The following is a 27436-nucleotide window of genomic DNA, read 5'->3' as shown; positions in this document are numbered from 1 at the left end:
AGTCTGAATGCAGCCTTTTTGTCTTACTGACAGTGTCCTTTGCTTTACAGAAGTTTCTCAGTTTCAGTAGGTCCCATTTATTCATTATTTCTCTTATTGTCTGTGCTACTGGGGTTCTACTTAGGAAGTGGCCTCCTGTGCCTATATCTTGTAGATTACTTCCCACTTTCTCTTCTATCAGGTTCAAAGTGGACAGATTAATGTTGATGTCTTTAATCCATTTGGACTTGAGTTTTGTGCATGGTGATAGATATGGATCTACTTTCATTCTTCTACAGGTTGACATCCAGTTATGCCAGCATCGTTTGTTAAAGATGCTTTCCTTCTTCCATTGTATACCTTTAGCTCCCTTGTCGAAAATTAGGTGTTCATAGGTTTGTGGGTTAATATCCGGGTCTTCTATTCGATTCCATAGGTCGACTTCTCTGTTCTTATGCCAATACCAAGCTGTTTTCAATACTGTAGCTCTATAACAGAGTTTGAAGTCAGGGATGGTAATGCCTCCAGAAGTTCCTTTATTGTATAAGATTGTTTAGGCTATCCTGGGTTTTTTGTTTTGCCATATAAACTTGATTATTGTTCTCTCAAGGTCTGTGAAGAAATTTGATGGGATTTTGATGGGAATTTCATTGAATCTATAGATTGCTTTTGGTAGAATTGCCATTTTTACTATGTTAATTCTCCCAATCCAAGAGCAGGGGAGGTCTTTCCATTTTCTGGTATCCTCCTCAATTTCTTTCTTCAAAGACTTAAAGTTTTTGTCAAATAGGTCTTTTACTTCCTTGGTTAGAGTAACCCCAAGATATTCTGTGCTGTTTGTGGCTATCGTGAAAGGTGATGTTTCTCTGATTTCTCTTTCTGCTTCTTTATCCTTTGTGTTTAGGAGGGCAACTGATGTTTTGGAGTTGATCTTGAATCCTGCCACATTACTAAAGGTGTTTATCAGCTGTAGGAGTTCTTTGGTAGAGTTTTTGGGGTCGCTTATATACACTATCATATCGTCAGCAAATAACGAAAGTTTAACTTCATCCTTTCCAATTCGAATCCCCTTAATCTCCTTATGTTGTCTTATTGCTATTGCTAGAACTTCAAGCACTATATTGAAGAGGTATGGAGAGAGTAGACAGCCTTGTCGTGTTCCTGATTTTTAGTGGAAAGGCTCTGAGTTTCTCTCCATTCAATTTGATGTAGCTGTCGGCTTGCTGTATATTGCTTTTATTATATTTAGGTATGATCCTTGTATCCCCAGTCTCTCCAACACCTTTATCATAAATGGGTGTTGAAGATTGTCAAATGCTTTTTCAGCATCCAATGAAATGATCATATGGTTTTCTTTCTTTTAGTTTATTTATATGATGGATTACATTGATAGATTTGCGTATGCTGAACCAGCCCTGCATCTCTGGGATGAAGCCTACCTGATCATAATGGATAATTTTTCTAATGTGTTCTTAGATTCGGTTTGCCAGTATTTTATTGAGAATTTTTGCATCGATGTTCATGAGTGAGATTGGCCTGTAATTCTCTTTCTTGGTTGTGTCTTTGTGTGGTTTTGGTATCAGGGTAACTGTAGCTTCATAAAAGGAGTTTGGCAATGACTCTTCTGTTTCTATATTGTGGAATACATTAAGGACTATAGATATTAGCTCTTCCTGGAAGTTCTGGTAGAATTCTGCATTGAAACCATCTGGCCCTGGGCTTTTTTTGGTAGGGAGATTTTTGATAACAGCTTCTAATTCTTCACGACTGACAGGTCTATTTAGATTGTTCACCAGTTCTTAGTTCAACTTTGGTATATGGTACTTATCTAAAAAAATGTCCATTTCTTTTACATTTTCCAACTTTGTGGCATATAAACTTTCGTAGTAAGATCTAATGATTCTCTGAATTTTCTCTGTGTCTGTGGTTATGTCCCCCTTTTCATTTCTGATCTTGTTAATTTGCATGTTCTCTCTCTGCCATTTGATTAGTTTGGATAGGGGTTTGTCGATCTTGTTGATTTTCTCCAAGAACCAGCTTTTTGTTTCATTGATTCTTTGGATTGTTTTCTGTGTTTCTATTTTGTTGATTTCAGCCCTCAGTTTAATTATTTACAGTCTTCTACTCCTCCTGGGTGAATCAACTTCTTCTTTTTCTAGAGCTTTCAAGTGTGCTGTTAAGTCTCCAATGTGTGCTTTCTCCGTTTTTAATTGGGCACTTATTGCTATGAACTTTTCTCTTAGCACTGCTTTCATAGTGTCCCATAGGTTTGAGTATGTTGTGTCTTTATTTTCATTAAATTCAAGGAAGACTTTAATTTCTTTCTTTATTTCTTCCTTGACCCAGGGGTGATTTAATAGTTGACAGTTCAACTTTCATGAGTTTGTTGGCTTCCTGGGGGTACCATTGTTGTTGAATTCTAAATTTAATCCATGGTGATCTGACAAGACACAGGTGGTTACTAATATTTTTTTGTATCTGTGGAAGTTTGCTTTGTTACCAAGTATGTGGTCAATTTTTGAGACGGTTCCATGGGCTGCAGAGAAGAAGGTATATTCTTTCCTATTTGGGTGGAATGTTCTATAGATATCTGTTAAGTCCATTTGATTCAAAACCTCCATTAATTCTCTTATTTCTCTGTTGAGTTTCTGTCTGATTGATCTGTCCATTGGTGAGAGAGGTGTGTTGAAGTCTCCTACTATTAGTGTGTGTGGTTTGATGACCGCCTTGTATTCTAGAAGTGTTTCTTTTACATAAGTGGGTGCCTTTATATTAGGGGCATAGATATTCAGGATTGAGACTTCCTCCTGATGAATTGTTCCTGTTATGAGTATGAAATGTCCATCTCTATCTCTTCTGATAGATTTTAGTTTGAAGTCAATTTTGTTAGATATTAGAATGGCCACACCTGCTTGTTTCTTAGGTCCGTTTGCTTGACAAACCTTTTCCCAGCCCTTTACTCTGAGTAGATGTCTGTCTTTGTGGTTGAGGTGTGTTTCTTGTAAACAGCAGAATGTTGGATCCTGTTTTCGTATCCAATCTCTAAGTCTGTGCCTTTTTATAGGTGAATTGAGTCCATTGATATTAAGTGATATTAATGACCAGTGGTTGTTGACTCCAGTTATTTTTTTTGGGGGGGGGGTAGTGGAATGTATGTTTTTCCCTTCTTTGAGTACTGATTGTGAAGGGTTGCTAGATGTCTGAGTTATTGTAGGCTGGATTTGTAGCTATGTATTGTTTAAATTTGTTTTTATCCTGGAATACTTTGTTTTCTCCGTAGATAGTGAACAATAGCTTGGCTGGGTAAAGTAGTCTGGGCTTGCATCCATGGTCTCTTAGTTTCTGCAGTACCTCTATCCAGGACCTTCTGGCTTTCATGGTTTCCATTGAGAAGTCCGATGTAAGTCTGATAGGTTTACCTTTATAAGTTACTTGATCTTTTTCCTTTGCAGCTCTTAGTATTCTCTCTTTAATCTGACTGTTTTGTGTTTTTATTAGTATATGGCAAAGGGATTTTTTATTTTTGATCCAGCCTATTCGGTGTTCTGTATGCTTCTTGAACCTTCATAGGGATATTGTTCTTTAGGTTGGGGAAGTTTTCTTCTATAATTTTTTGAATATATTTTCTGAACCTTTGATCTGCAATTCTTCTCCTTCTTCTACCCCTATTATTCTTAGATTTGGTTTTTTTTATTGTGTCCCACATTTCCTGAATGTTTTGTGATGAGAATTTGTTGGATTTGCTGTTTTCTTTGGTCAGAGCGTTTAATTTCTCTATGGTGTCCTCAGAGTCTGAGATTCTTTCTTCTATCTCTTGTATTCTGTTGGTTATGCTTGTTTCTGAAGTCTCTGTTTGTTTACCTAGATTTTCCATAGCCAGCCGGCCCTCGGCTTGTGATTTCTTCATTGACTCCATTTCAGTTTTCAAATCTTGAACTGTTTCCATTACCTGTTTGATTGTTTTTTCTTCATTTCCCAGAATTTAGTTTACAGATTTACTCATTTCTTCAAACTTTTTGTTATACTTATCTTCCATTTCTTTATGGAAGATTTTCACCTCCTGTTTAAGTTCCTCTATTATTTTCATAAAGATCCGCTTAGAGTCGATTTCTTCTATTTCTTCTGGAGTAGGGTGTTCAATTCTTCTAGTTTCGTGATCCCTGGATTCTGGAGATGTCATGTTGCCTTTCAGGTTGTTGGAGGAATTCTTGCATTGGCGCCTGCCCATCTCCTCCTCTCTGGATGAAACTCCTCAGCACTCTCTGGATAGAACTCCTCAGCACTGCAGCAGGGATAGCTGGTATTTCCAGGACCCAGGAGACAAAAGGGCGGCAGCAGTGGGGGCAAGGAAGGGTCCCATGGAACACCGAAGACCCTGCCACAGAAGCTGAGGGGGGAGGGGCTGTCCTTTTCCTCTATTTTTAAGAGAATTTTTCATTCCCCCTTTAAGAGCCTCTATCATCTTCATAAAGTTATTTTTAAGGTCATTTTCTTCTGCTACATTTGCATTGGGATACTCAGGTCTTGCTGACATAGAACGACTACCAGAGGGAGCTGCCTCAGAGGAGCCACTGTGTGACTTTTGCTGAAGAGCCTGTAGTTAACCCAGAGAGGATGCCAATGACAGACCAAGGCATATCTCACCCAGTACGTTTATTGGATTATTTACAGAAGCATGAGTGAGGAATTACTTAATAGAGCGTAGGTGACCCCAAAATTGATACATTGTCAAAAAATTCTACCCCAGGATAGATAACTACTTCCTTGTTATCTATCCTGAGTACATGGTTTCCACTCCCACCATTTAGGTGACCTTTCACCCTTCATGTTCTCTAAAGCCTCCCAAAACTTCATGCAGTTACTCAAGGTTATGAACTCACAGCTGAAAATTTGAAGCTAGGAACCTCAGATGAGAGAGAGTATGTGACATCTTCCTCAGTTGATTATCTACTATCAAATAATGATCCTCTCCAAAAACATATACAAGTAACATTATACAGACTGTCCAGATCATATATATATATATATATATATATATATATATATATATATATAGAGAGAGAGAGAGAGAGAGAGAGAGAGAGAGAGAGAGAGGCATGAATTTGAAAGGGAGCCAGGGGCTTATATGGAAGGGTTTGGAGGTCAGAAAGAGAATGGAGAATTGATGTAATTATATTGTTATCTCAAAAAAATAAGTTTTTAAAGAACTACATAGAACAGAAATAGATTGGAGTAGCTAGGATTTCCCACATGATCAAACAGATTCCGGAAAGACAATGAGCCAGAAGGCCAGAAGTGCACTAGAAGCTTGAGAGAAGGAGCAGGCTGGAGCCTTGGCTCTCCAGCAGAACCTTACCATGCAGGTGCATTATTACCCACCTATTGCCCAGGGAACCACTTCTGCCTTCCATGGGACCCTCCCCATTCTCCCAGTCATCACACAACACATGTACACACACACTACCTTTAGCAATATCTAATTGTAGACCACATAAATTAAGAAAATCTCATGATAAAATAATTGAGTAGAGATCTCTCTAGAAGAATGACAGTTTTCATCCAGAAGCAAATGTGTTTCATTTGTTTCATCTTTATTTGTGTGTCTTTACAAAGATCTGTGGCTGTTGAAAGAAGGAACCAAGAGAACTGGATGGAAAAGACCTCTTGTCAGTCACACACAATGAAAATGGGCTGTGAGAGTTAGCAGTCAATGTCAAATTGTTTGGAGAGCTGTGATTTCATCACAAAGAAGCTGTTCCATCACATCTCCATGTAGGCCACAGTTAGGTGCTTGAGAGAAAGAGGACTGAGGCTTGAATCCGGGAGGATTTGAAGCTGACAGGGTAGCTGGAGATAATAAGGGTTCAAAGACAATGGCAGATAAACAGAAAGAAAGAGTCACAGGGAGAAACAGTGTGAGAATAGAGGTTCCTAGGGAACCAAGGATAATCTGGGCTTGTCTCTGTGTTTTTGGTTTTTGATTTGTTTTGTTTCAGGAATTAAAGGAAAATGTTAAAGAAGACAGAACAAAGAGACTCCTTACAAACATATAGTCACAGCAATGTCCATCCAGCAGCCACATGCTTCCTGACAAAGGAAAGGCAAAGGAAAAAGTTTACCCTAGTCCACTCCACACAGACAGGCCTGCTTGCTTCCTTCTTCCTAGCAGTCTTTACAAAGAACAAGAACAGTATCCACCATTGCTCCTTTTCTTCCCAGTCTCTAAATCACTAATAAAGCCATATCCCTGCACAAACCCAGGTAACCCATCCTTAATTACCACCACAGAACAAGGAAGGGAAAAGAGATGGAAGTCCACCCAGAGAGAACCAGATGTAACCAGGTCAGTTGGGGGTTTTATCCACTGGAACATTTCAGAACACAAGGGCCTCCTGAGGTTCCTGAGATTTCATCAGGGAACAAGAGCCCTGTGTCCTTCACACCCCACTAGGCAGTTCTATTTTCCCCAACATCTTACTTACACATGAACTAACAGGAACATATAAATCCTATTTATCCAAGCCATTCCCAGGAGGAAACTGGCAGTGCTTGTCATCTGGCTTGACTCCCAGATGCCTCCAGGAATTAAAGGATGGGTCAGGAAGACCAGAAGCTGGCAAAGTGCCCAACAAGCTTCATCAATACCTTAGAACTGTCTCCAGCTGTCAAAAGTAGTTAGAATCAAGCGTGTTCTCTCTCTCTCTCTCTCTCTCTCTCTCTCTCTCTCTCTCTCTCTCTCTCTCTCACACACACACACACACACACACACACACACACACACACACCACTCATGCATACACACACCTTCACACATACACACAGTTACTTCTTTTGTTTAGAAATACATATTATAACTGCCTCCCACAAGGAAATCTTCTCCGTTTCATAATGGCTCACTCCACCTCACATCTGTGTTATTGTTCATTTATACAAGTTTCAAAATCACCTATACTGAACAGATTTGTCTTGACTTTCTTCTCTTCTACCCATGATTCACAGTAAATAATCTCTAGTTTTAGGCCCTCATTTCTGACTTCTTTCCTTTTTAATTCTATAACATACATTTTTCCTTCAAGAAGCTCCCTGAAACGCATTTGTCCGCAGTTTCCAAGAATTCAATACACCTATTTCTCTAGTATCTCTAGTAAAAAGGAACATAGCTCAAAATAAACACAATAGTCCATGATATATGGTTGTCAAAGTGTAAAAAGAAAGTTTGTTACAAACAAGGACCTTCTGACCCAAGTATCTATCATCATGCTAAACACTCCTGAAGACAAAATATTTACCCAAAAAGAGCATCTACTGCTACAAAATTATCTATGGAGATTTCTCTTTGATAATGACTTTTACAACATTTTTAGCCTTGTAGGCTCAAAAGCCTAGAATTACTACAGTCAATTCCTATTTTTAACTTGGATCTCTCACTTTATATTCCCCATAATTGGCTCTTTTACTGATTCCAAATATCAACTCACGACATGCCCTATTCCAGTAATGGAAGACTGAGAAATGTCTTATGAAGTGTTTTCTGACAAATGAGTATAAAGTTCAGCATCTTTGCCTTCTAGTCACCCCTGACTATATTAGACCAAGGTGACTGATTAGTCAGCTTGAGAAAATAGCCCACCACCCTACTCCCAAGAGTACTTGACAGACAACAAGTGATCTATATGCGGTGTCATCTGTAACAATTGCCACTATCAATGTCTTTGATATGCAGGTTGTGACCCCCATCAAAGCAATCATGGGTCAGGAAGGAAAGAAATCTCTGTGTGAAGTGTTGTTATTCATTGTCTGTTTTTAAGTTCTGGGTTCAGTGTTATCCCTTTAAGAAGTGAGAGAAGGAACTGGACAGGAGAAGCATTTCATTAAATTTTATGTTCTTATTTTGAGGTGGTTGAAAAATATAACTCTGTTTTGGGGTATCTTGGGAGATCATTCTCCATGGAGACCTATAGAAGATTATAGGTTCTCCCTGACTATCCTCGTGTGTTTTTCACAGTTCTTGCATCCTCAGCAGAGGCTATTATTCTATATGGTCTCCACTGTCTCTACTGAGAATATAAGATCCTGAGGGAGAGGAGAACCCAGCCTCTTTTTTGATAAGCTCAGCTACATGTTTCACCCCTACTGACTAGCATTTATGATGCTGAAAGGTATTGTGAGTGCTGCCAGAAGAAAAAGGTAATCACCAGTATCACCCAGTTACAAACCCTGTGACCTTCCTATAAAATATATTGGCATAATAGTGGCACCGGTGTTATGGGAGTAACCAATTTTCCCAATTGGGCTTGAGGCTCACTCCATGAGGTGGAACCCATATCTGAAACTACCAAAGAGACGAAGAACCTGAGACTAGCAAGGTCATGAATCATTGAGAAAACCTACTATCATTAAGCTGCCAAAGGTACATGGCAATAAAATGACTACTAAAAACATATCTATGCCCATAGATCAGAGCAGCTTTTTCTTGCAGTAGATAGTAATTAAAAGAGATTCACAGCTGGACAATGTGCAGAGAATGAGAAAATTTGGAGCACTAGATACGATGTCTTTATCAAATCCCTTCCACAATGCCCAGGGATCTACACTAGCAAGGAAACAGTAAAATTATAAGAGCCAGGGGTGGTGAATGACTCCAAAGAAATAGTATCTTCCAGGTACAACAAGGTTGGTTCACTTATGATTTCATGGATGTTATGACAGAATGCACAAGACCTACATAATTTCAAACTAGACAGAATTCCAGCATGGAGAAAGGGCAATGGACACAAAGTCCCACCCTAACCAGAAAGCTATCTGTATTTGCTGGGAAAGAGAAAATCAGTTTTTTCTAATGGGGTATCGCTGGGTATATCAACCACACTCTAGGGCAGGTCCAATGACCAGGAATAATTGGTCAATACAAAATAGACACCAGATTTTTGTGTGTGTATGCTTTTTTATTTTGGTTTGATATTTTTTTAATCTTATTAACAATTTATTTTGATTTTCAGTTTGGGAGGTTTTGTTTTTGTTTTATTCTGTTCTTTTGGAGAGAAAGAAAAAACAAGAAGCAAGATAGGTAGAGAGGTATGATTAATCTGAGAGGTCTTGGGGGAGAAAAGAATATAATCAAAATACATTGTATAAAAAAATTAAAGAAAAAGTAATGCTAATGAAGGTTGACGAGTAAACTGAAGCATAGCTGCACAACTGGAAAATGGATCAAGCATCTTCAAGCTTTAGTGTTGAGATCCTATAGCATCCTAACTCTGGGGATAAATTTTTGGCCAATATATTTATTTTTAATTTTTATTAAAATAAATTTTTATACAATATGTTTTGATCATATATTCTTTCCCTTCTCCTGATTTTTCCCAGATCCTATCCACCTCTCTACCTACTCAATTTCATGTTATTTCTCTCTCTCTCTTTCAAAAATAAATAAGAAAAACAATGAAAATTATAATAAAAAACTGAAAGAGAAAATAAATTTTAAAAAATAAAATTAAATAAAACACTGTGTTCCCCTAGACCCAATCCCTCTGTTTCATTCCTGGCACTGTAACTAAAGAAAGGCTACAATCTTCCTCCCCTCCCTCCTATTCACCCCTGCCTCCCCTCCCTTCTATTCACCCCTGCCTCCCCTCCCTCTTATTCACCCTTGCCTCCCCTCCCTCCTATTCACCCTGGCTCCCCTCCCTCCTATTCACTCCTGCCTCCCCTCCCTCCTATTCAACCCTGCCCCACACACATCACCTGTGGCTCACACAGACTGTTCTCTCCTAACCTCCCTCCCTTCACTTCTCCCTGTATCCCAGCCTCCAACACCAGAAGGCATTACTTGTGAACACACCAGCTGAGCAGGCCAGTAAAACAGACAACACACAGCCATCACACTCTCTTAGAATTCATAGGGGAAACAGAAGCCAAGGAACAAAACACCTATCCAACAAAGCCCAGAAAATAGCACCAGATGCCAGGTGCTAGCATAAGAACTCAATATGGCCATGGCAATGCGTCTCTATTAGAGTTCAGCTTTCCTACCAGAGCAGGCCCTCAATATTCTAACATAGCTGAATAACAGGAAAAAGACCTTAAAATCAACTATATGCAGTTGATAAAAGTCCTTAAAAAAGAACTAAATAAATTTCTTAAAGAAATCAAGGAAAACACAAACAGTTGAAGGAAATAAATAAAACTATTCAAGACCTGAAATGGATATAGAAGCAATAAAGAAAACAGACTGAGGGAATTCTGGAAATGAAGGACTATGAACAGGAATGGCAGATACCACCTTCATCAGCAAAATATAGGAGTTGGAAGAAAGAAACTCGGGCACTGAAGATGCTATAGAAAATAGATTATTTCACATCAGTAAAAGAAAATATTGAATCTAAAAAACTCCTGACACAAAACATCCAGGAACTCTGGGACACTATGAAAAGACCAAACCTATGAATAATAGCAATAAAGGAAGAAGGAGATTCCAGTTCAAAGGTCCAGAAAATACTTTCAACAAAATCAAGAAGGAAAAAAAAAATTTTCTAACCTACAAAGAAAATGCCTATAAAAGTACAAGAAGCATACAGGACACCAAATAGATTGAACCAGAAAAGAAAATCCCCTTGCTACATAATAATCAAAACACTAAACATACAGAGCAAAGAAAGAATACTAAAAGCAATAAGGGGGAAAAAGCAAGTAATTATAAATGCAGACCTATTAGAATTACACCTGACTTCTCAATGGATGCTTTAAAACCCAGGAGGGCCTGGACAGATGTGCTACAGACACATTTCCTTCAGCTTCTGAAACTGTAGGCTGTCCTTTACCCATAGCAACAATGGCTCTCTTTGCTACATATACTCATATATTAATTATCTCAACTTATGAAAGCTGTATATGAGTTTATAACATTGTTTACAAAGTTGGATGCTGGATTGTCTTCAAAAATACATAAAAAATAAACCATGTTTTCTAGACCCAAATGAACTTTGCAACCAGGGATTTTGATTTTCTCTGATGTTGGATACTCATTCACATGCAAGTTGAGGAAAATGAGGCTGGGAAGGAAAAATGAACCTAACAGGAGAAAGATGAAGGGTAGCCAGAATCACCAGCTATATTATATATAAAATAATCATATATTATCTTATATGAAGAAACTGTCGTGTTTTTAAAAAGAAAAAGAAATGATAAGACACTGAGGGGCCAACGGTGCAGATTTTCACAATGAAATGCCTTAGTCCTGAGAGACACAGAGAGAGCAAGGAGATGCAGGGAATGTGAAAACCTAGAACACATTCGTTTTTGTTTGTTTCCTGGAATGAATCTTTGATTACTTTCCAAAAGAGTTAACTGAGATTAGCAACATATTTGCAAATAAAGTGTAGAACAGAAAAGAACACCATATGGAATTTAAAGCCCCAACCACAGCTTAAATTCAAGCTATGATGGTCAGTAAATATATAGATGTTCCAAGAGTGTATGCAAGGACAAGAAGGGTCAGGATTCTAACCATCCACAGGTCAAATCCAATCTTTACATGCAATACTCAAAACTTAGGCTCAGGCAAAAATCTTTACTCTTTTCCAACGTCAACACAAGGAGTACCAAGAACTTCATGCTTGAAGCTAAAGAGCAAGGAGAACAGAACAGGAGCCTCCAGTTTCTTGCACAAAGCAAGGCATTTTTTTTCATGTATCATGCACACAGTGATCAACCAGAAGTCATCAGGTCAGGTTTTGTCTAGAGAGTATCTTTCAAGTTTAGTGGTAAAGCAAACAGGAGGATCAGCAAAACAGCCAGAACACATTTGGAAATGTCATGGCCAAGTCCTTATGAAATGTTTAATTCCAGTGGCACAATTGAAAAAGGCCTGCGTTTTCCACATTAAATGTTTCCCAACAATAACTTGTCTCTATGTTTCATTTCCTTTGTGTGCTAGAAAGTTTTCATATATAAAAGTACTGAAAATTGGAAAATGTCCAGGACCAGTCTTTCTGACATCTGCAGTTCTCTTTCCAAGTGCATCCAAAGTTAGATTCTTACAGCCTGGTCGCTCCCTGTCTCCTCTAAGGAGAGATCAGAGGAGAGCAGCCAGAGTCAAGACCAGCCAGACAGTCAATCTGTATGCTTAAAAGCATGTCCTTTCTATGAGTGTAACCTGAGAGCCACCTCGCTTTCCGAAACAGAGGCTAAGACTTATTGAATGTGACCACATAGATTTTATGGTTTTAGTTTTGGTTTGGTTTTGTTTCTTGACTGATTTTCACTGTAGAGGTACTGGTTGGCCCAGAATTTACCATGACAGACTAGGGTATCTAGGATTCAAAAATTTATTAGACTCTACTCTTCCTTTTTTTCTAATATTTTTTATTACTTTGTAAATAATACCATTCAAAATTTCCACTTCCTCCCCCTCCTCCCACTTCCCCCACTTCCCCACTAACCCTCTCTCACCCCTCCAGTCCTAAGAGTGGGCAGGATACCCTGCCTTATGAGAAGTTCAAGTCCTTCCCACCTCCATCCAGGCTTAAGAAGGTATGCATCCAAATAGAATAGGATCCCAAAAAGTCAGGGAAGAAGATATCTCAATTAAGGAGTCATTGTGGGGTTGACAAGAGGCTTGGCTCTAGGGGGGTTCCCAGGTGTTCATGGGGATGGCCCCAGCTAGAACCCTGGGCAGTGGAGGAGAGGATGCCTGAACTGGCCTTGTCCCATAGTCAGACTGATGACTATCTTGAATATCACCATAGAACCTTTGTCCATTGATGGATAGAGATAAAGACAGAGGCCCACACTGACACCGTGTGCCTGAGCTAATGGGAGCTCACCAAATTCAGCTGGACTGTTACTGAATGAGCATGGGATCAAACTGGACCCTCTGAATGTGGCTGACAATTGGGGCAGACTGAGAAGTCAATGATAATGGCACTGGGATTTGTCTCTACTGCATGTACTGGCTTTTTGGGATCCTATTCTATTTGGATGCTCAGATAGTTGTTCCTTGTGGTACAGTCAGGGTCACAGTTCCAGTGACTCAGAGGTCACTCAGTGTTCTTGGAGGTAACTCTTTGTTCCCTGGGGTCACTCTACAATACCAGGTGTCATTTGGGCCTGATTTCAGGGAGGTTGTTTGCTTGGGGCTGTTTTTACTGAGGCTGCTTCTGCTGAGGTTGCTCTCCTGGAGCTGCTCTGGCAGAGGTCGCTGGCTCAGGCCTGTTCCAGCAGAGGTTGCTGGTTTGGGCCTTTTCCAGTGGAGGTTACTGGCTCAGGCCGGATACCTCAGAGGTTGCTGAATCATACCTGGTCCCACAGAGGTCTCTGGCTGGGGCCTGCTCCCTCGGTAGTGCTTCCCTTGTACCTGCTGTTGATCCTGTGAAGGTCACTGTCTCAGGCCTGCTGCTGTGGAGATTGCTGGTTCAAGCCTGCTCCAGTGGAGGTTCCACATTGATCTGTTTAATTAAAAAGTCCTCTAATATGGGACAAGGACAGCATGCTAATCAAAGCATTCATCCTTTGAACCTAGAAGACCATCTGATATGAGGCCTAAAACAGAGTTTTTTCTAGTTTTTATAAAAACATGTCCCAGCATGGACTATGCATATCCTTCATGGACCATGGGGTTGGTAATATAAGTGACCTAATTACTTACCAATTTTGGAGCTTTAAACAATTCTAATGGCAACTACACATGTAATTGTCAGCATAGACTGTTTGTTTGCTTCTCAGCCACCCAGACCTCAAATAATCAAACAGAAACTGCATTATTACAGCAATACATGGCCTATCAGCTCACACTTCTTATTGGCTAGCTCTTATATCTTAAATTAACCCATTTCTATAAATCTGTGAATTATCACATGATTGTGGGCTACTGCTAAGGTTCCATCTAGTGTCCAGCATTTGTCTCCTGCAGTGGCTACATGATGTCTCCCTAACTCTGCCTACTCTCTCCTCCTCTATCTGCTTAGAATTCCCACCTTGTCCTATTCTGTGCTACAACAGGCCCAAACCCAAAGTAGCTTCTTTATTAACCAGTGATATTCAGAGCATACCGAGGGGACTCCCACATCACCTCCCCTTTTCTGTCTAAATAAAAAGGAAGGTTTTAACTTAAACATAGCAAGATTACATACAACAAAACAGTTATCAGGCAAGAATTATAATTACAGTATTTATCTCTACTTTATTTTTTATCATAAGTAAGAAAAACTATAATTATAAATATTCTTCAACTCCATCAAAGACTCCAGAAGGGTATAATATTACCTAAGTTAACAGGAAGTACATTGTAAGCAACATCCAAAACTTTAGAATTGACAGACATATTACTGCCTGGACAGTCACCCAAAGTTCCTCTGCAACACTGCAGCACCCATCTTCAGCCTACAGGCCCATACTATCCAGAAGACTTTTCCATGAAGCGGGAAATTTCAAAGACAGTTCTTCCTATATTGGCAGTTTATCAGTAACTTTCTTCTGTGTCCTGCAGAATGTCTTGCAGACTCTTTCAAGAAGCAGAAGTCCCAAAGTACCATCGCACCTTTAGGCAAGCTCAGCAGTCATTTTTCTGTGGGTCCTACATGTCCATTTTATACAGAATAACATCAGACAGTACAGATAAGAGCAGTTTCTTGTACAAATAGCTAGCAAACTTCATAGGGAGTCTCTTTGGTACCCATCTTCCTCTTGAAATAGACTGGTGCTGGCCAGGAGCAGATGTGTCTCATTGTCATAAAAAGTCTTAAATTCTTAAAACAATTTAAATGTTTCACAGTTTGAGAATAACCTTCATCTGAAATATATCTCTGCATATCTAGAAAACATAACTAACATGACTACAAGCTTGACTATTATAGATTTAACTATTAACCTTTATTTTTAATTATAAATTACATTTTTAAATGAGCTGCACAAACACAATACCTTAATCAAGAATAATATATGTATAACAAAATTGACCTTAAATTAAATTTGTATTAATAAAACAAAATCCATACCAATGTAAAGTATTCATCTCTATAGCATATCTCCTTTAAATGTAAACAAACATTTATAAACAACCATTTAAGGAATTTGGGTGTAGTTCTTTCCAAACAGGTTCCTGCTTTTTGTTGGGTTAAGTAATTTTTTTAAGGGGGAGGAGTTCATGGAGACCTTTCAGGGGTTCTTGCTTCATCAAACCACATTAGTCCGAAAGGAATCCACATGTTTTCATCCTTTGTGGAATAAAAGCAGAGCCTCTTTTCCAAAGCAACATATACTTAGACCCATATTTTTAAGTCAAGATACCTTTAAAGTATATCTGTTAGTTTTAGCTTAGCAACCCATAAAATGAAATGTCACTTTGTACTTAGCTCATTCACAGTCAAAAATATCAAGGAAAACACAATATACATAATCCAGACTCTCTGTGTATATTCCATCTTTACATAGCTTTACTTCTTTAATCTGTCTATATTCTGTCTTTTTAAAGACTTTTTTCCATAATTTTTTTCTTCACTCTCTCAAGCCCATGTACATGTATCCAACACTATGACCCATTTAGAGGTTTTTCCCACCTGAAATTGTCTTTATTGCATATCTCTAATCCTTTTCTGACCAGGACGACTTCTTAAAATGCTAAGCAATGTGGCTAGGACTAAGGCCGCTTTGCCTTTTGGCTCCACCTAGGCCAACATGGAGGAAGTCTGTTTCCTGCCTCTGAGACTGCTGGGTGGGAGCCATCCTTAGCACCTCAACTCTTGGTAGTAGCATATAAACCCTTTTATCTAAGTAAAAGCTAAATATGCCACACATTGCAGTGTGCAACCTGGAAATATCTCTGTATATGATGGCTGGAATCTGCCATGTTCTCCTGACTATGCACTCATAGCAGACCTGATCCTGCAGCCTACCCAGGCAAGGGTTCTGAGTGGCAGACACACTCTCAGCTACTGTCCTCCTAACCCTGAGTTGGCACACAAGCATCCAGGCCCACAAACCCCATTCAAGTGCACAGAAACCAGCACAAACCAGGAAGCCATCGACCTCTCTTAAAGGAGCCACCGCACCCCTGCTCACCACTAGCAAACAGACCATCTGAGAAAAAAAAACTGCTGGCTACCAAGAAGCCATTCTTAACTTTGTTCTTTTGTGTCTAGAATTCCTTTCCAAACTTTCTCAAGTTTTATGAGAAAACCAGTATTGGTTCACTAATTTGTAATTAAACTCTGCTTGTTTGTTTCCCAGCCACCCAGACCCCAAATAATCACACAGACACTGTATTATTACAACACTGCTTGGCATATTAGCTCATATTTTTTATTGGCTATCTCTTTGTTTTTTTTTTAATTTTTATTTATTTATTATGTATATAATATTCTGTCTGCAGGCCAGAAGAGGGCACCAGATCTCATTACTGATGGTTGTGAGCCACCATGTGATTGCCGGGAATTGAACTCAGAACCTTTGGAAGAGCAGGCAATGCTCTTAACCACTGAGACATCTTTCCAACCCTTAGCTATCTCTTATATCTTAAATTAACCCATTTCTATTAATCTATGTAGTTCCATGTGGCTGTTGCCTATGAGTAGGGCTCTGTCCAGCATCCAGTGTCTGTCTCCTACAGAAGCTACATGATTTCTCTCTGACTCTGGCTACTCTCTTCTCCTCTATGTGCTTGGAATTCCCACATTGCCATATTCTGTGCAATAAGCCCAAAGCAGCTACTTTATTAACCAATGGTATTCACAGCATAAAGAGGGGAATTCTGCATCATGTAACTAACGAAGATGATTAAGAAACAAAATATAAGCCAGGAGGTGGTTGGCGCATGCCTTTAATCCCAGCAGTTGGGAGGCAGAGGCAGGCAGATTTCTGTGAGTTCTAGGCCAGCCTGGTCTACAAGAGCTAGTTCCAGGACAGGCTCCAAAGCTACAGAGAAATTCTGCCTAGAAAAAAAAACCAAAACGAACAAAATATAAAATTATCTCTCCTTTTATTGTAAAGTATATAAAATCCATATGCCAACTGTAATAAATTAATGCCAAACAAGTTATAAGTATCTTAGTAGAAAGGCATATAAAAATTGACTATTAGAGATATAACAAGATGTTTATCCTATAGAGCTAAAAGTTTTATCAGCCTGGATAGTGGGCATTCGCTCTCTTAAAGATGTGCTGTCCTCAAACTTTTGATATGGTCTGAGAAAAGCTGCTGATTTAGTCTAGTCAGAACAGAGTCCTAATGTAAAAGTCGAAAAATAGATACTGACTTCCTCCCTGATGGGAATGAATTGCCAAAAGAATCATCTCTTTTTGACTGGGGTTATACGAATAAAAAAGGACAACACTAAAAAGAATTCAAAACACAAGGCCCACCATGTGCTTATAATCAAAGAAGCTCTCTCTCTCTCTCTCTCTCTCTCTCTCTCTCTCTCTCTCTCTCTCTCAAAAAGAAAATAGAAAAGAAAGAAAGAGAGAGAGGGAGGGAGGGAGGGAGGGAGAAGGAAGGAAGGAAGGAAGGAAGGAAGGAAGGAAGGAAGGAAGGAAGGAAGGAAGGAAGGAAGGAAGAAAGGAAAGAAGGAAGAAAGAGCCTCTGACCAGGTGTTAGGTTCAGGGTACCACAAGGATACGAGTTCTTTTTTTTATTATTACTTTATAAATAATACCATTCAAAATTTCCACTTCCTTCCCTCCTGCTCCCCCACTCATCCTTCCCTGCTCCACCTCCAGTCCTAAGAGAGGGCAGGGTACCCTGCCCTGTGAGAAGTCCAAGCCCCCCACCTCCATCCAGGCTTAGGAAGGTATGCATCCAAATAGAATAGGATCCCAAAAAGCCAGTACATGCAATAGAGACAAATCCCAGTGCCATTATCATTGGCTTCTCAGTCTACCCCAATTGTCAGCCACATTCAGAGGGTCCAGTTTGATCCCATGCTCATTCAGTAACAGTCCAGCTGAATTTGGTGAGTTCCCATTAGCTCAGGCACACGGTCTCAGTGGGTGGACCAACCCCTCGTGGTCCTGACTTCCTTGCTCATATTCTCTCTCCTTCTGCTCTTCAACTAGACCTTGGGAGCTCAGTCCAGTGCTCCCATGTGGACCTCTGTCTCTATCTCCATCCATCAATGGATGAAGGTTCTATAGTGATATTCAAGATAGTCATCAGTCTGACTATGGGACAAGGCCAGTTCAGGTACCCTCTTCTCCACTGCCCAGGGTCCTACCTGGGGACATCCCCATGAACACCTGGGAACCCCTCTATAGTCAAGCCTCTTGTCAACCCCAAAATGGCTTCCTTAATTAAGATACCTTCTTCTCTGCTCTCATATAGGACACGAGTTCTTTGAAAATAGACCACAAATGTCTAAGGGGGTGGATGTTTATTAAAGAGAGTTAGTCATCCCATGATGTCTATAAATTTTCAGACATAATGTTGTACACAATACATATATCCAATATTATCTATCAGTCTTAGGGCAGGAAATATAAAAGAGCTGTGAACTTGCTGTTGTGGAACTAGTGCTTAGCCCTCCATGCCTTTCTGATGCAATAAATTAGAGCTAGGCACTCACCTTCTTTTAGATTCACCATTCTTTCTAAGTGTTTTATGGTTAGACTGAGAGAAGGCCAGAATACAGATGACATGTCATCGCCTAAGGTCGAGACATAGAAGATTAAAACTCTGACTACCAAGAGGACAATGAGCAATGCCAAAGAACAGTCTAAAATGCCAAAGCCCTAAAAGAAAATGGGAATCTCTGAAAAATGCAGCAAGAAAGACTCTTCAATTTTGAACAGCAGGTAGGAGCTCAAAACACATCAAACAAGAAATGGCAACAGAGTCAGGAAGATGGATATCTACATGAATTAGAATTATAAAGAGGAAGAGTATGCTGTAAGGGAGCCAGTCAACCTGGGCCCAGGACCAGCTTTGTACCTAGAAGAATTATTCCTGGCAAAAGCAGCAGCCACACAAAATCATGATGTGAAAAAATGGCACTGACTTATCTGGGGTCCATCACAGCTTAGAATGGAGTGCACAAGAATGCACATGGGCTAGCACCTGGACAGCATAGCTTTCTAGGAAATGGCTAGGCTTATTTAATATTTTATTGAAAAACAATACACAGAGACCAAAAGTCAGAAAGAATAAGTGATACTTAAAAAGCTATTTTAAAGTAGATATCCATATGTAGACTTGGAGAACTGGCTGAGCAGTTAAGAGCACTTGCCACTCTTTCAAAGGATCCAAGATTGGTTCTCAGCCCCAACCTGAAAGGCTCACAACTTCCTAAGTTCAGTTTCAAGGGATTTGTCTTCTTCTTCTTCTTCTTCTTGCCTTCTAGGACAGAGGTGATGTTCACAAATGACACATTTGCCCATGACACATCATAACCTGTGTTGGTCACGATTGAAGCTCCTTCAAGGACTCTGTATCAGTCATAACTCCTATCATCCCCAAAAAACAATCACTACCCTTTACTTAATCTGTTCTTTGTTTGTTTATGGTGTTGCCCCCTCCATGTGACTGCCTGGACACCACAGTTTGTAATTATTTTTCATCTCTTTTCATCTAAAAATTCCCTTCCATTCATCATTTCATGGTGTCATTGATTTTTACCATTGAGTAAAGTTACTACATTTTCCTTACCCATTCTTCAGTTGAGGGGCATCTAGGTTGTTTCCATGTTCTGACTATTATGAATAATGCTGCTACGAACACATTTGAACAAATGTGCTTGTAGTATGATTGAGCATTCTTTGGGTATAAGACCAAGAATGATATAACTAGGTCTTAAGGTAGATTGATTCCCAATTTTCTGAGAAATCGAGAAGGTTTATCTTATCAATATTTTTATTTAGAAATAATTTACAATATTATTATAGATTATGCTAGTGTTTCTATCACTAAATTTTTTAATTGTTTCCACTGTAAATTCTATTATTGAAGGCTTTAAAAAGTACGTTAAATATTTATTTCAAATCCCTGTAATATTATAAATATAGGGATTCATGTATTAATTTTTTAAAAATTGTAAGGCCTTAAAATTCAGAAGTTATTGTTTGGGGACACTCTTATATAGGTCTCATTTGCTCTTATGTGATATACAGACAAACATGCAGGCAACACCCAGCTTCCCGCAAAATGATGTAGGTCAAGTGCTATTTAAAAAAAAAAGAACTCTGTCTTAGCCAAAGGTAGTGGTTGTACACACCTTTAATCCAAGCACTTGGGAGGCAGAGACAGGTGGATCTCTGTGAGTTTGACACAAGCCTGATCTACAGAGGGGGTTCCAGGACAGGCTCCAAAGCTACAAGAGAAACCTTGTCTTGAAAACAAGAAGAAGAAAGGAAAGGAAAGGAAAGGAAAGAAAAGAAAGAAAGAAAGAAAGAAAGAAAGAAAGAAAGAAAGAAAGAAAGAAAGAAAGAGGAAAGGAAAAGAAAAGAAAAGGACCTTGGGGGCTGGAGAGATGGCACAGAGGTTAAGAGCATTAGGTACTCTTATAGAGGACCCCAGTTCAATTCCCAGCACCACATGGCAGTTCACAACTGCCTCTAACTCCAGTTCCAGGAGATCTGGCACCCTCACACAGATATACATGTAGGCAAAACACCAATGTACATGAAATAAAAATAAATTATTTTTTAAAAAAAAAAAGAAAATAGCCTCTTTTACCTATTGATTATTTATGCTTGAAAGTGAGTCAATGCAACTATTAAACATGTGTTTGGGCTATAGCTGGATCTTTGTCCTGTACCATGTTTGATAGTCTATGTTTCGATGCTTCTGTACTCATGACTCAGTGTCACATGGTTTCCTCTTCTCTATGTTTTGGCAAACTGACGCCTGAACCCAAGATAAGTTCATGTTCACACTTTTTAGTGAGATCACAGAGGACAAACTACCATTTCACCAATAAGCAGATAACTCCTACCCAGTGAGTTTTTTATTTGTGTTTTTATTCATGCAGGTGATGCTACAGTTATTGACAGCCAGGATATAAATTTTAATTGAATGGGGTTTCAAAGTGGTGGTATTGGGGATACAAATATTCCGTTGGAACTTATTTCTAGAAGAACATTTCCCTTAAATATTACTGTTACATGTCATAATGGTAGCTATGTGTAATTATGCACATCAAAATAACTGTTTGGAAGACTCAGAGACTCAGAGACTGAGTCAGCAACCACAGGGCCCATATGGGTCTGCACCAGGTTCCCTGCATACACCCTACAGTTTTCAGTTTAGCACTTTAATGAAGCATCTGAATGGGTGAACAAGCGGGTCTCTGATTCTTGTGCCTGCTCCTGGGGCTCTTTTATTTTCTGTTGGCTTGGCTTGTTTAACTTTGATATGATAATTTTTATTTTATCTTAGTATATTTTATTTTGTTATCTTTGTTATGTTTTAGAAGCCTATTCTTTTCTAGTGAAAGACAGAAAGGGAGTGGATCTGGATGGGCAAAGAGATGGGAGGAACTGGGAGGAGTAGAGGAAGGGAAAATGGTATTCAGATTATGTTGTGTAAGAAAAGAATCTATGTTTAATAAAAGAGAAAAAATAAAAAATACTTAAGAAGTTTAAAAAATAACTCCTCAGTTATTTCCCTTTACTTGCCAGTTTAAAAGACAGTAAATTAAGTTAAACTCATGGGCAGAGATCTGTAATCCCAGCTACGTAGGAGACTTTGGTGAGAAGATTGTAAATTCAAAATCTTCTGGAGCTATAGCGTCAGCCAAGGCTAGTCCAGGCAATTTAAGGACACCCTGTCTCAAAATGAAGAGCAGCAGAGGCTCTTCCAAGGGGCCAGAATCCATCTCCAAGCAGCTAACTCCTGTAACTCCTGTAACTCCACTCATACACATAGACACACACATAGATACATAATCCTAAATTTTAAATTTAAAAGAAAATAACTAAAAATGGAACTGAGGATGTCTTTCACTGGAAGAGAACCCTCACCTAGGTGTGAAGCCTTAAATTCATTCCCTAAACCACAAGGGGAAAAAAAGAAAATGAATTACACTTCCTCTGGAAACACCCAGAGTCCCATCTTTAACCAGAAGAAACTTCTTTGAGTGTGGTCCTAAGTGCTTTTGAAGAGGACACTAAAAATTTGTATAACTTCTTCACCAATTAATGTGACAAAACATTGCAATTACATCATGTTCATTCCATGCTCCAGACCTGAAATTGATCATTCCTTCAAAACACCTGGCTTCTTTTTATGACCAAAAAAAAAAAATCAACACCTCAATCCAGTATCATGGGTGCTCAGTTCTATGAGTGTGCACACGGAGATCAATGTGAATACACATAATTTTTTTTATTTATTTATAAAAATTTCCACTTCCTCCCCTCTTCCCAATATCCTCCCACTCCCCCATCCCCTCTCTCCCTCCCTCCATATTTTTTAATTAAAAATAGGTTTATGTAATACAATAAATTCTGATTATAATTTCCCATACCACAACTCTTCCCATATATTCTATATTTTCCCACTCATCCAAATCTATACCCTTTCTTTCTTGCTTCATTGGCATACAAACAGGCATCTAAAAAATAATTATAATATAAAAGAGAAACAAACAAATCAGAATAAGAAGAAACAGACAAACAGAAGAAAAAACCCAAAGAAAAGCACATGAAACACATACAGACACAGAGACATACAAGGTTTCTCACACAGAAATCCCATAAAAATACAACACTGGAAACCATAATATATACACAAAAGAGCTGTAAGGAGAAAAAAATAAAAAATAGTGCCCACAAAAAGCATTATAAGACAAAGAATGTCCAAAAATGTCATTAAATTCATTTTGTGTTGGCCATCTCCTAGGCATATCCTTAAAAGGGATCTGCATACTTGTCGAGATTCTGGTGAGAAACCTAAATTGGATGCAGTTTATGGGTCAGAGAGGAGGATTGTGTCTACTTCTCTCAGGACTGGCACTCCCATTTGGTTTAGACTTGTGCAGGTCCTACGCATGCTGCCATGGTCTTTTTAAGCTCATGAATTTGTCAGCCCTGTGTTGTTTCCTGGGTGTCCTTATTCCTCTCTGACACTTACAATCTTTCTGCCTCCTCTTCCTCAGGGTTCTTGAGCCCTGGGGGGAGGGATCTGATGAAGGCATATCAATCTTTCTGTCTCTTCTACCATAGAGCTGTGAAGGGAGAGATTTGATGGAGAATCCCATTTAGAACTGAGTGTTCTAATGCCTCTCACACTCTGCACACTGTTCAGCTGTGTCTCTGTTTTGTTGGGGTCTAGCCTCAACAGAATTTGGACATTCCAGGGTAGGAGTGTAAGGATTAGAATTATTAAGCAAAAGGGAAAGAGATCAGAGAGGAATAAAAGACAGAAACACATAACAGAACCAGGAAAGGTTCATAACAAACCAGAACTGAATTCTGAATCCACCTGCGATTATTTTTCATATGCTTATATACTTCACTCCAAAAGGAGTAGCTACTCCCTGGAGCCTTCTGCCAATCTCTGTGGAGGAACAGGAATAGACTTGAATTCTCAGATCTTTGGTCAAGGTGGAGCGGATTCACCTTTATGGGCCATCTTAATGTCCAAAACACCAAGCAACTACATCTTAGGTCAGGATAACTTGTTCGTAGTTGCACCTGTTGTCAACATCTTTGAAGAATAAGCTCATACTCTCTGACTGTTAGTCAAAGTGGAACAGACTCATAACTGTGGGCCCTGGCACTGTTTTTGTTCCCATCTACTGCAGGAGGAAGCTTCTCTGATGGTAGCTGAGTAAGATACTGATCTATGAGTATAGCAGAATGTTGTTAGTGGTCATTTTATGACTATTCCTTTAGTAGAATGTAGTATTTGATTTTCCCCTAGATCCATGCAGGTTCTTGACCTATTAAGGCTTATTTGGGGGTTAAGCTCATTAAACCTCTCAGGGTTCAGAAAAAAAATCACTATAGCAGGCAAAAATCTGACTAAAAGGGTAAAAACAAAATAAATTAACTCACGTAAGGAGGCCACTTGTTGGTCCCCAGCCGCCCAGCTAGCTTAGACCAGAAATAATCACACAGAAACTGTGTTAATTAAATAACTGCTTGGCCCATTAGCTCTAGCTTCTTATTGGCTAACTCTTATATTAATTTAATCTGCATATCACCATGTGGCTGTGACTTACCAGGTAAAGTTCCCAATGTCTATTTCTGGCGGCTCCTTGGCTTCTCTCTGACTCCACCTTCCTTCTACCTTGCTATAGGTCAAGCCAGTTTCTTTATTCATTAGCCAATATAAGCAGCACATAGTCAGAAGGACCTTCCATTCCAATATCAATCTTTTTATTACGTCTCATTTATTCTTTTTATGGCCTCTCTAATGCCCATGCTGTTCCTCTTTCTTTGCTGTTCCTATTGTTCTCGCTGTGCTGGCTGTTCCCTTTCCCATGAGGTTCCCAGTCTATATAACCCACACAGACTATGATCTCAACATGCATTTCAGAATCATAAAAAAGGTAGGACCCAGCAAAGTAGTACTCCAGAAAAAAGTGACACTACCCAGGAAGGGCTAACATCCAAGGGGAAATACCTGACATTCCAAAACATTAGCTAAGATTACTAGACATCCCTGAACCTTGGATTTACCCAGTCCCCTCACCCCAATCTCTTTTGTGATAACCAGCTTTCGAGATGCCCAGACCTATTTGTCAGTAAGGAAAGGCATGCTGTCTTCCTATCTTTTAGAAATTCCTACATGGTCTGTTTGCAAAAGTAATTGTGGAGATCTACTTTATGTAGATCTGACCATTAGAACAAAGAGTGAATGTTATTGCTGTAAGGCCCATGGAAGCTTATCCTGTTGTCTGTACAGGAGGAAGGTACACTACTGAGGTATTTTGAGAATGAATCCCATTTTGAAGGTGGTTTCTACAGAATTTACTGTCCAAAAGACAAGTGTTCCCAAAGGTCTATAATTGAGTTCTCCATATGAAGTGTGTGTGTGTGTATACTTCTGAATATCTGTCTATTTTTCTCTCAACTGTACATTTACCATATAATACTTGTAGGCTCCAGCATTGACTAAACAGTGCAATGTCTGGTATGGGTTCCATCTCGTTGAGTGGACCTTACATCCAATAAGTGGTTAATCCCACAGGTTTTCTGATACTATTGTAACAGTGGGTCTCTCAGGCAAGTTCTCACTGCAAATCAAAGGGTTTGTAGCTCCATTGCTATTTACTTTTATCCTCAGATAGCACACAGAGTTCCTTCCAGTACCATGAACACTAGTCAGTAGGAGTGAAGGTTCTAGATAGACAAAAGCTCAACTTTCTGTACTCAGTGAATTATATAGGTATTATCTTTAGCAATAGGCTTTACCGTTAGTTCACATACATATTCTATAAGATTAAAATACTTTATGAGAAGATGCTATGATGAAACTCAATATTTTGGGCTTAATTAAAATACTTCATAAATTTGTACTAATACTTCCGATTCATTTCAAGGAAATTTCGTATCTTTTTTAGTGTACCTTATTTTGCCACTTATTTTCACATCTTTTTTTTAATATGAGTCCACCATACAAGAGAAAACTTGTAGTATTTGTTGATTTGTCTCTATTAAAGTCATTCACATCCAGAATCCTGATCCACAAGGACACAGGAAATGATGCAGAAGCTAACCTGTTCAGTATATTCAGAATATATACACTTAACAGTTAAAAAACACACTATCAATACTGCTGCCTCCATACTCAGAATAGCATGTACCTCTGACATCCATACATTCAAAGAGTCTAGAATGTTCAGATGGAAGCTCCACCCCAAGCCCCCTCCCCTGGAGCTGCCTCAATCCAAACTCCACCCTGAGAACGCCCTCCAAATGATGACCCCTCCACAGAGGTGCTCAAGACCATTCCCACGGGGTATTTAAACTGCCCCCCTGAGAACAAACCTATGGTCTCCTCAACTTTCCTTGGGGACACCCAGGAACGCTGTGTTCAAAATAAACCTGAATTTATTGATTCGGTTTGATTGGCTTATTATATCACTGGTGGCAGATTCCTAGTAACCAGGAATTTAAACTTAACATCCCTAATTGTCTTAGCTCCACCTCTACATTGAATCTACAACCATCTCGTGTTATTCTTTCCTTTTTAGCTTTTCTTTCATTTCATTTCCATATGTCACTATTTTTAAAGAGCTCCTGATCTGTCCTTGCATTTAATCTCTCTTCCTCTCTACCTCCCTCTCTCTTCTGCCTGCCTTCCTATTTTTGTTATCTTGTCTGAATCTCTTCCTCTATTTTCTTAGTAACATCACATTAATAGTCATTTATTTGTATCTTTCTTGTTTTGGTTTGGGTTTGGGTTTTTTAAGACAAGGTTTCTCTGTGTAGCCTTGATTGTCCTGGAACTGACTCTATAGACCAAGTTGGCCTCAAACTCACAGATATCCACCTGACTCTGCCTCATGAATGCTGGGATCAAAGGTTTGTACCACCACCACCTGGATCTCATATGTATCTTTCATATATTAATTTTCCTTTAGGTTGCTTATTAGTTTTGCCTAATAGACCAAAGGTGTTAAAATGCTACAAGATCCCTGGCGGCAGTAGGCAGGGGGCCCGCAGAGCAGCTAGTCCTAGGCAGAGATGGCTGCCAGTCCTGAGCAGCTCTCAGAGGGTCCCCATGCCTGGTCCTGAGCAGTGGGTCCCTGACCAAGAGAGCTGCCAGTCCGGGCGAGGCCCAGCCATGTGGTGCTGGACTGGTCCTGGCTCCCAGCAGCGAGCAGCTGGGCGGGCAAGCGGGTGGGAGGCACATGGACAGACACATCATACAGAATAGAATTGGATATTTATTACTTAGAGGGGGGTGAAGAAAGAGAAGAATAGGAGAGAGACAGAGAAAAGCACAAGAGAGAGAGAAAGAGAGAGAAAGAGAGTGCCAAGAAGGAACAGTGAGAATCAAGATGGCAAGAGAAGGGCAGGGTCACTGGGAGTGGGCGTGGCTTGTCTCTTAAAGTGACAATTTACCATAACAAAAGGCTTATTTTATTTTAAAGTTCAGCAACTCCTTATACTGTATCTTGGTGTCAGTCACTCTAGGTTTATTTCCTCAAGTCAATGAGAATGTCGTTCAATTTGTAGCTTTGGATCATTTTTTTTTATGCCAGGCTGGCCTTGAACTCACAAAGATCTGCCTGTCTTTGCTGCCCTAGTACTGAGCGTTAGATCATTTTTAATTGATTAATTTTTTCTAATATAATTTCATACAGGTACATTAAATATTTTGATTACCCCATACCATCCTCTCTTGTCTCCCTCCATGTCTATCCAGCACCACAATCGTCATCCTACCCAGTCCCCTTCCCCGATCCATAATTTCAAGTTTTGATTTAAAATCCATTTAATTTAGCAAGGACCATCTGGACATTGGATAGAAACTATCCATTGGAATGCAGTAGTATCACCAGTGGGTACATGACTCCCCTATC

This window comes from Myodes glareolus, chromosome 19 (assembly GCF_982192425.1).
Source record: "Myodes glareolus chromosome 19, mMyoGla1.1, whole genome shotgun sequence".
NCBI lineage: Eukaryota > Metazoa > Chordata > Mammalia > Rodentia > Cricetidae > Myodes > Myodes glareolus.
Note: the sequence above shows the minus strand (reverse complement) of the source record.